The 11,479-nt window shown below is 34.2% G+C and overlaps 1 non-coding gene across 1 annotated transcript; it reads left to right on the forward strand.

The window, feature by feature from the left end:
• Positions 1–8,191: 8,191 nt before the first annotated feature.
• On the forward strand, positions 8,192–8,263 carry TRNAD-GUC (transfer RNA aspartic acid (anticodon GUC)). Its single transcript has one exon. It is a non-coding gene; the product is annotated as a tRNA-Asp (tRNA).
• Positions 8,264–11,479: the final 3,216 nt, after the last annotated feature.

Consider the following 11,479-nt stretch of genomic DNA (forward strand, 5'->3'; position numbering starts at 1 on the left):
TAGTTAGCAGATGTATGTCGCTAGTTGCATCTAGGCGAGTGATACCCCTCATTGATCTAGGGTATTGAACAGAATCCACTAGGAGGATGCGGGCGTGAGGATCAGATGCATGCTGACGGTGGATGTCCTTGTTGCTTAGCTGTGGAATAATTGGACCATTCTTATAGCATAGTTTTAGGCATATATTGATGCAAATCTGGTATATTTAACCTTGTTAGGATGAGGACGAAATCTAGGTGCCATTATGGACATGTTGGCCTCTCACTACGTATGTGATGCTTGTTGAAGCTTGTCATTATATATGAGTTAACATATGTTGAAGCTAGTCCCTATGAATATGTGAGTATGTGAGAGATAGTTGCTATGTATCAGTGATGTGTGTGACAAATTTCAGTAAATAACTCTGGTTTTATGAAGGATCAAAGATCTCTTACAAGAGGAGAGAATAAACTCCCTCTAACCTTGAAGGGCAAACTACAAAGCCTATGACTTTCCTTAAAGGATATGTAAACAGGGTCATCTAGAATGAACCGTCGAAGCAAAATTCTAGATTTAATGGGGATCTTGAACTCAAGAGCTTACTAGGCTTGATAAATGATGGTGTAGAGTTGTCACCACTATGGTGATTGAAAAAATTATTAAGTTTACAATAGTAAAATAGAACTAGAACTTAAGTCAATGAAGTTGTATAAATGTCAAGTCTTCCCGTTAATTGTCCTAAAATGGTTAAAGAGAGCATTCTGATGTTGAGGTAATGAGCAAACCATACATGTAAGCTGGTCCTATAACAGAAAGCTAACAAAATCTCTGAAATGATAAACATTCTAGAAGAATGGAGCGAATTGGTTTAGATCTGAATGCAACAGGTTTTACTGTCTTTATCGCATCGTCCACTTGACATATCTGGATAGTCTCTTCCCACGATACCTATATACTAGTTTTGTTTACAAAAACCATCACTTGTTGATCTTTATATTCTTCTCTACAGGTAAAATATACTTGTCGAGACTTGTAATATTGAACTTTGGTGTCTTATTCTCGTGAGCAAACCCCCTTACTGAACAGGGCATGTGTGAAAAATAATAAAAAGAAAAATATTAGAAAGCTTCGAAGGGGAGAGATAGAAGACATGGTGCCAATACGTGCACCACGTAAACGCATGGGCACCCAATAATTGGGTGAGACTGGCGATAGAGGATAAACATGTGCAAGCATTCTCCTAATGGGTCAGACTAGTGATAGAGGACAGCATGTGCAAGCATTCCCCTCTCTGCCATTGAGATTTGGAGGTAGAAGGACTTTCAGCCAGAAGCATCCAACTCTGTAGAGGACTTTGCTGGCTGTTTTTCTCCCTACTTGTTCCTCGATGGAGAGCTTTCAAACAGATTATGAATTTCCGTCCAAGCATCTAAAAAAGGGTATGTTAAATATTGAGGGAGGACGCAGATCAATGGTTGTCGATTCGCGTTTTATAGTTGCCAAATACATTTCTTGAAAGTTTCGAACTCTTCTTCAACGAATTTATTTAGAACATATTCTGTGGTAATTGTAGTCGACGAGCCCACGCTTTAGAGAGGATGAAACGCACGCAAGGATAGAGAAGGGAGATGGGTAGTGAGAGAAACTTTGCTTTGGCATTTATTTTTTTGTTAGGCTTTCATTAGTGCTCAATCTCGTCATTAACCCAATTATACTTTTGGGGCTTTTCATAATAACTACATTATGAATAATAATGGTGACGAGGTCAAACAAGAGATCCCGTGTCCTTATATGGAAGCGTTCAAGTTTAGCTTTGCTAAATCTTAGGCTAAAATTTAATAATATTCAAAAGAAAAAGAGTTATTTTGACTTTTCACATTAGTGAACTAGCACTAGAAACATTCGTATAAAAGGATTATATATAATTTGAAATGGATTTTGAGATTAAGTAATTTTTGTAAAGCTCGATAAGTTGGATAGCTATTTTGAGGATTTTGATTGATAAAATGAATGATTCCATTTTAAAGAATAAGAGATGCAACATTTCTAGATGATTGGGGACCTTTTTTTTTAGGAGATAGTCAACACAAAGGTTTTAATGTAAAAGATTATAATTTGATGAGATAAAAAATTTAACTAACTATCCCACATCTTAGAATTTGGACATTGAAACTTAAAATTTGGTCTTAGGTCTAAGGGTTCAAGATATAGATTTCTTGGTCTAGGATCGATGGTGTGTAGTCAATGTTCTAGGAGTCCAATATCCATAGTGTAAGGTCCAATATATTAGTTTCAGGGTCCATTGTCCTAGGTTTCTTTGTAGAGGATCTATCATGCAATGTCATTGTTGTAAGAATCTACTATCCCTAGTGTAGGGTTCAATATTTTAATTGTCTAGGGATTAGTGGCCTTTGATCTAATTCCTAGGGGATAAGGTCTAAGTTTTAAGCTTACATGTCCAATTCCAAGAGGTCGCTTCATTTTCGAGCTCGTCAAGTTTTGAACTATTGCATGAAAACCCTTGCGTTGAGTATCTTCTAAACAAAAAACTCTCTAATCATAGACTTCATATTTTGGATCTCTTACTATTTTAGAATAGAATCATTTATTGCATCAAGCAAACATAAAACTAGATTGTACAACTGTAATTATCGGGTATTGGTCTAAGGGTTGAAACATAAAACTAGATTATGCATGTTTGGAGCCTAGATCTTACATTTCAGATGCTAGGATGAGACCTTTCAACCTTGTACTACATCTTAAATCGTGATATTGGATATTTGACCTACATTCGGAAACCACTGATCATGATGCCCAATGTTTTAGCCAAGATCCTAGAGACTTGTGTATGGATTTTATACCTTGGAGCATAGACTATTGACCCTTTACTTTAGAGTTTGTAAGCCATGGATCAAACACTATTTGTCCTAGTTCCTAAACATTTTATTCTATTGTCCTCTCTCTTTCTCTAGTTTTTTTTTTAATTTCTCTTTGTCGTTTGTGGTTAATTTATATTAACTTTGACTATTTTTTTATTTTCATTATTATTATTCTCCATTTATGAATCTATTTTATCTATTTATGACGAATCTTCCTCAAGATTCAAATGTCACAATGCCTCGTGAGACATGCTATTCTGAAAGTAATTGGCACAATTCATTGCTTCAACATCCATATGCTGAGATTGAATCATGCAATCAACCATCTCCCAAAGTGTTTTGTTCTTGTCGATGAAGGATTTCATGCTCAGTGCAAAATTCTTGAAATGTCTAACAAATATATACTCTCCCATTACTTGTGCATATCTGTTTGATAGAAAGACCAGATTGCTTATCAATAAGTGCCTTATGGATCCTAGAGGAATCAAGGAGATCATTCTTGTACACCAATGTGTGGAGAAGTCGTCAATGAATGTGAGTATATACTTGGGCCTTGAAAATGATGGAGCCGGAAAGGATGTGTGGTCACTATTAACTAACTCCAATTGTGTATTAACATGAGTTACTCAACTTGAAGGAAAAAAATATTCATGATGCTTGCCAAGCACACAACCTCGACCAATACCACATGTGCGTGAAATCTTAGGTAGACAAAGGAAAAAAGACCGAGTGCTCTTTTATTGAGATGTCAAATCGACACACCCAATAGCCACAATAACACCAAGCTAATGGAATTGTCTAATAACATCATCATATGGTGTGAAGTCAACTGTCTTACTCGTGCTAAAATGACAAATCTTATATACTAAGAGAAGGTTGGTGGAAATGCTAGATATAAGGAGGAGGTTGGTGGAGATGTTAGGTCTAAGAAGAATATGCTTAAGATAATTGATTATCGATCATCGGCAGATTACATACGAGTTGTTAATAAAAAGATGGCAGGTTAAAAGTCATACGAATATAATAAATGATTTCTTAGAGATTAGTTACCACATTAGTCAATAATTAATTAATAGTTCACTTATTTAAAACGTGTTAATGATAAGGTGCGATGAAGTCTCCTAGTGAACCTTCAGCATCATTCCTGCGCTGACTCATTTTTGACAGGTGTACATTGAATCAGGTCATCGAGACTTTGAGAAGGATATTACCGATGGTACCAAAAGTTGCTTCTTTTATTCATCTGTCGTGATGTAGATTTCCACATCGGCTTGGCGGATCGGTAGATTATTTAGACTTCTACAACAACCTAATGACCTCTTGGTGGGGCCATTACTTAGGAGTGACTTAAAGCATGTGCTTTGAAGATTAGGTTACTAGGACATAATAGAGGACCAATATGTGCTAAATCATGACTTAGAAAAAATAAAAAAATGCATTTGAAGACTTAAGAAAAATTTACCGATTGACAATATAATGCAAGCCTAGGCATGGGGTCGGTTAATGCAACGACTTAAAACCCTTAAAGATAACTTAACAGGAAAATGTTCCTAGCCAAGCTGGTCAACTTAAACGTAGACAAAGTGGATATTGAAGGTAATTCAGCTCTGGTTTTGAGGCTGTCAAAATTTGGTAGTCCTTTTATTCATTCTCGTCAATTCATTTTTTCTCATTTAATGTTTGGCTAAACTCCTTACATTCTTACCTTTCCCTCACACATGTTGATAGACAAATGATGTATGACACGACTAAGAATGATTATTTTTCCTACAAAAAGGATATGTTTTGGGATTTCCAGGACCTCTACTCATATCACATTTATTTTGCAATTATGATCTCTTTCTCGATTGATTAGGGTAAAGCCAATTATTTTCCTATATATTTATTTGTAGCTTCTCTTTTTACATTTTATTTCAATTCCTTACTTTTCCCATTGTTCTCTTGCTTCTTTTTGAGCTTTGCATCTATGGATTCTCCTATCCGATTAATTTCTACCGAACAACAAACGCCTTTTCTTGGGGAAATTTTAAATAGGCGCCCCTTAGGGGTTTTGAATGATTCCAACCCTCTCATCATTCATGTAGTTAGAAAAATCCTGGGGGAGGATTTCATCACGACTTCTCATAGATACAAAGTGAATATAGACATCCCCGTCGTATTCCAAGCTTCAATTATCAAGGTGAGAAAAGTAAAGGTGGTAGTCATGCACTTGTGTTAGAAGCCCTTCGATGGTCCTTTTTTGGAAGAAATTGAAATATTCGTTGCTAATATGGACGACGATTTCACCATTTCATTCCTATAGGACTATTTTGCAACTCATCATGGGAGTTAGCAAGTTTGTAGGATGCTTATTCTTTCAGGGGCATTGGTGGATGTGTTTGAAACAAAAAGACCATAAATTCTAAAGCATATGAGATTTGTGCATAAATTTTTGGGTTTGAAGTTCAACAAAGGTAGGGAATGATTTGAGGAATACATGAATGAGGAAGGGTTTGGCACAAACTATGTATCAGAGCATCATGGGCTAGTTTTTAAAGAAGTTTGGCTTTCTGATGATGAACCATAGCTGGGATGCTAGGTGTGGCAGGGGAAAACATTTCAGGACCAATCCATCGATAAGGTCTGAAGGATGCTTGGCCCCTTCATTTCTTCTGCTTGCATGTCACTTAGAGTTTCAATATTTGTTTTTTTTTGTTTACAATCTGAAAAATGTATAAGGACTTTTCTAGTTTTCCTTCTTGGTTATGTTAATCAAATTTTGTTGACTCTAATGCATATTGATTTAATCTGAACTTTCAAAAAAGATGGACATACTATATACTAGGGTGTTTAGTGGTTTTTTTTATGTATGATTCAATGGTTATAAAATACTAATCAAGTAGACAATGCACATATTTTAATTTTTGTATACTATTCTATATTTGTTTTAAAAAAAGCATATGGGTTATACAATAAATCACTGATTTGGATGCTCTGCACCTTGATTTTTTCTTGCATGTCATTGCTACAACAGTTTCAGTATTTGATTTTTTATTTTATAATCTAAATAATGTATAATCCTGCGAACTATATTATGTAAGGGATTTTTCTGGTTTTTCTTTGAAGGGACTTTTTTGGTTTCACTTTTATTTCTCTTCTTCCATGTTATATAATGATTCTTGTCTTTCCAGAATCCTTACAAATTTTGTAATACTTTTAAATCATTAATATATAACTCATATTTCCAATAAAAAATAAGCGAAAAGTTACAGAGTTTGTGAATACTTTTTTTACTTAGACAATTCATCCTTGCAATGATTGCTAATGGCATTAACCAATAGGAAGATGCCAAAATAATTTTATTAAAATTATTTAAATTGTTAAATAATTGGAAACTATAGGAATGTTTAAGTAATCGAAAAATTGTCTACAATGATTGGTTGATTGAAAACAATATTTTGTTGATGACCGCTCATTATGATGTGTCCATCCACATGTGCATCAATGAGTAGATAAGATGATTTTCTAATATCTCCGGGACACAAAATTTCATCGAAAAGCCTTCTTTTTCTTTGAATGTTGGCCAAATTGGCATCGTCAATTCGTTGGGATATAAGAAGTGTCTAATAAATTCCCTAATGAACTTTCGTCGTTATTCCTTCATTGACTCCTTGTTGACATGAGGACATTGTCTACTCATTGAAGCTTCAAGAAGGGTGTGAACAAAAAGTTGTTTTTGTTATATATCATGGACGTCCACATTAGCTGAGTGGATCGGTAGAACGAATTAAAGAACGTGCTTTAAATACGAAGTTACTAGGACATAAGAGGGGTCTTACAAGCGCTAATATATGACTTAAGAAAATAAAAACATGTGCATGAAGTCTAACCAAAAAATATATCGATTTGTAAAATAAAAAAAGCCTAAGCATGGGGTTGGTTAACACAATGAGATAAAACCCTTAGACACAATTTAAGAGATCTTATCGGTTGAGCCGATCAACTAAAAATTAAAAAGAAAAGCCCATCTAAGGATATTTGAAAATTTTAACCCAAAACATCTCATGCGACCCATCGATTAATATTAGTACCTTCTACCAAATCTAGAGTTATGCTTAAAACCCAACGAATTCTTTATCATAACATAAGAGAGAAATATAAAGGGGTACGAAAAATGTTAAAGAAAAAAGTGATACATACAATATCTGGTAAAAATAGGGGTGTTTTTAATTCAGACTATGTATTGGGAGTGGTTGACAAGAAAGGAGTTTAAGGCAATATTTTTTAAAAAATAGGAGGATTCTGTAGTATGCCACAAACGCATGTGATATAACCCAAGTTCACAAAGCGAAGCCCTCGTGAAGGAGTTTAACCACTAGATTCGGAGGACCATATATGTATCTCCTATGCTAACAACATAATATTATCCTTCTTATCATAGCCTACTAGATTAAGATTTAATTGGGATATCCTTCTGTTCTACTAAATGGTGATCCACTAGCCATCATAAGATTGCACTCTTCAATGTCCTTTATTGTAAGGCCTTGCTTGGCCACTCATCAATCAATGAAGTTATGAATAGTACCAATATTGAAGAGTATACTCACTCTTTGAACTTAAATGACCCCACAAATATGGAAGGTATTGTACCTTAGAGTACCAAAGAGCATAAAAATAGTGCGTCCTTGTATGAACTATTCCTCTTTTGGTCAATTTTTTTCTTCTTGAATCTCCTACTTATATTCTTCTTCACTTTGTAGTTTGGGTTCCTCTTATCCTAATTCATCATTAGACCTCACCTCAATGTAATGCATTTTTTCCTTTCCCATGAAATCTATCTCCAGGTGACCTTGCATCCTTGTAATTAAATTAGTTGAGAATCTATTAGATCCATAGTAGGGAAAGTGTATCTTCATGCTCAATGCTTATTGCACATCTCTCTAAAAGGCTTGTAACGTAAGCTTGGGTCTATGACATTGTAGACTTCTACATGTTCATATAATTTGTGAGTGACACCTTCAAATTTCGTAAATAACATATTTATATTTACAATAATTACAATGTTTACTCTATTCAATACACATGATTTTTTTGTTCTCATATAATCTCTTATAACTTATTTTAAATTTTTGTTTATGGACAAATCATATATTGAAACAAATAAATATACAAAGAAATCTCCCAAAACTGAGAAACATAAAATATTTTCTGTATCATCTGGGATCTACATTCTTGTAGAAATAATTAAAAAAAAATTAATTTGCTCTTCCATGGTATGAAAGTGAAATTTGCAGCTAGGACGGGAAGGGATTTTTAAATTCGTGAATAATAAAAAACTTCACAAAAATGCAATTGTCGTTGTAGTATAGTGGTGAGTATTCCCGCCTGTCACGCGGGTGACCCGGGTTCGATCCCCGGCAACGGCGTAAGCTTTTCTTTTACTCCTTATCAGTGAGCTCATTTAAAATGTTCTACATTTACGAGCAGCACGTAATAAATTTTCTTATGGTTGTTTACAGAAATTTAACAATATTAATCTGGGAGGTGAAAAAAAAACATGAATAGAAAGGCCTACAAAAGATGTTCGAGGGTCTTAAAAAGTTGTGGACATCTTTCTTTAGTGATATGCAAATGAATTTTCAGATTTTTAGTTCGTGGACATTTTATATGAGCAATTTTAGGTATTTTTGGTGTTAAAAGTTATGAGATATTCTTTTAGTAATATGAATTTGAGATTTTAATCTATGTATATTTTAGATAAGTAATTTTAAGAAAGTATGGGAAAGCAATATGGATAATTTGAGATTTTTGTTTATGTATATTTTAATATATAATCATAGGAAAGTTTGAGTATAGGAAAAAAAAGGAGTTCTCATTATGTGCTGATTTTATTAATATAGAAGAGAATGGATTAAAGATCTTAAAGAAAATCCAAATATATGTATTTCTTAAAGTTGGTATCAAAATTCTACTACCAATGTCCGCTAAGGGATAGTTTAAAGTCTCACTTATAAAGCATTGCATCAAGTACAAGCATTTGAATGTGAAGAGTGGAAAGCAAGTGGATACTAGCTTACTATAATTTTTACCATAGTACTAGTCATAAGGTCCACACTTTATGGTGTGAGTGCCCTTGTGAAAGTGCTTAAGAGATAATATAGGGGTTTCCACTAGAAATAGAAGGCGTGTCACCACTAGAATGCTAAATACATTATTATAGTACTAGTCACAAGGCTCAATCTTGATAGTATGAATGCCCTTGTGAAAGTGCCAAAGAGACCTGATGCTAGGCATTCATATCAAGGAAAAATTGAATATTACTAATATGAGACCACTCGATAATATGGTCATTGGGAAAAAAACAAATCTAAAACTATCTCCATCACCCTTGAGGAAGGGCTTAAACACCTCAAAGGTACTCCAAGCCACAAATGAGTCTTTGATCTTGACTAAAACACTTGTAATAAGAAGATATCGTGTCATGCTCTTATGTCTTGCTAACTAGACATTGTGAGTTAAAGGTATAGCATATGAAGCATTACACCAAGCACATGCCCTTGAATATGAAGAATGGAAAGCAAGTTGAAAATAAATATTATTGTGTTATAATACAAGTCACAAGGTACAATCTTTATAGTTTAAATGCCCTTGTGAAAGTGCCTAAGGGATCTAATGCCAAGTGTTTCTACCAAAAATAGTTTAGGCAAGCCAACACTACAATGGTAGACTTTTTAGCACCAGTTATGGGGTCCAATATAGATACTTTGAATTTCCTTGTGAAAGTGCCAAAGAGATGTAATGTCAAGTGATATGTATAAGAAAAAAAATAGAACTATTAATAATATGAGACTAATAGATAATATGGTCACTAGAAAAAAAAATACTATTATCTCAATCCTCTTGAGGAAGAGATTAAATACCTCAAAAGCCTTTCCAATACAAAAGACTACAAGAAAGTCATTGATATTAATCGTGTCAGATCCCCTACGTAATTTTAGTAAAAGAGTTGGTGAGTTTCTATGATCAAGATAACTAGGAGTTTGCCCAATGAATGAGAGAATTTTGTGTTTCTCTCCTACTCTTGAAGCTCTACAAAAATTGGAAGTGGCCCTACTACCACAACGAACTCTATAGGCTCAAGATAATTTGTCACAATGCACAAAAAATCGCAGATTCATACAAATACAAGGATTTGCGACATTTAATGTGTTGCAATAAAATTTCTTTGTATCATCAATGCTCATGAAATGTAAGTGCCTAGGTTGGGAGGTAATTTTATGACTATTTGGTGCATGTTTAAGAAAAAATAGTCAATGTATATTGACTTCATTATGCCATAATAAACAACATTATGTGGTGGTTTGACATGTGTATCACTACCCTACAATGATAAAACCAATGATCGTGCCCTTATTTAATTATATTTAACATTTTATTATGAAAACCACAGTTCTTATTACCATTTATGAAAGTTAACTATATTCCTTGAGCATAAATAACGTATATTAATAATTCAATCCTACAAAGGAGCATGAAGAGGATAATAACTCTTAGCTATCCTTCTCAAAGAAAAGCAATAATGTAAATGAGATCATCACAAAAGCATGTATTCATGGAATTCAAACTAGAGATAAGCATTACGATAAAGATGATAGAGAATAGGAAAGTTATTTTTTTTTCCTCCAAACAAACATGATTAATAATATTTGTTGGTAATTGACACTCTTCCGGTAACGGTTAATGGCTTTTAGGGTTGTGATTGATGAAAACTCTTCTTCAGGTGATCAAAACTCATCTTTAGGTGTACTTATTCCTTGTTTGGGTTAACCGGCTTCGGCATTCACTTTGCTTCACACTCGACTAAGTCCAGATCTCGGTAACTGATCCCGATAACGTGTATTTGCAATCCAGTAATGGATAGGACACAACTAGGAGATCTTATGGCCTTGATCATTTTTCTCATGGATTTTATGGTAACGTGTGTAGGCCGACATGATCATTGGGATTATGTTTGAAGTTCATTATGATCCGACAACGAATAGAACACATGGGTTTTTGAATGCAAATGTTTTGTTGCGAATTATTCACTGATCATCGGTATGCATTTCAGTCAGCGATTAGAAGCGTCTGTGTGCAGTTTCACGTACACAACATAACCAGTAGCAAAACAAGGCAGAATAGAGTATCAACAAACCGATACACTATGAAGGTTGTTAAAGAATGAACCAAAACTTATCCATCATGGTCAGAAGCATCTTATAAGTTCATTCTACTTTGTTATTACTTTGTAATGATTTGTAAGTCAGCGAGACTTCTCATTTTGTGTTTGAGCAGTGAGCTCTAAGTGATTGGCTTGATTGCATGCACAATCTACTTCATGTAATATTTGTATACCTTGATCAATTATATAGATATTGTGGGTATCAGCCCCACCGTGTTTTTTCCCTTTGCAGGGTTTTCCACGTATCAATATTGGTGTTATGGTGTTTCCTCTTTATGTGTTATTTGGTATATCCACTTTAATTTTATTTACAGTTAACTGGTTAATAAGCAATAAGTTCAAAACTGTCATTACCTATAGAACACTGATTCAGCCCTCCCCCCTCTCAGTGTTCTTAGATTCCAACAATTGGTATCAGAGC

The sequence above is a fragment of the Cryptomeria japonica genome, chromosome 8 (assembly GCF_030272615.1).
Source record: "Cryptomeria japonica chromosome 8, Sugi_1.0, whole genome shotgun sequence".
NCBI classification, from domain to species: domain Eukaryota; kingdom Viridiplantae; phylum Streptophyta; class Pinopsida; order Cupressales; family Cupressaceae; genus Cryptomeria; species Cryptomeria japonica.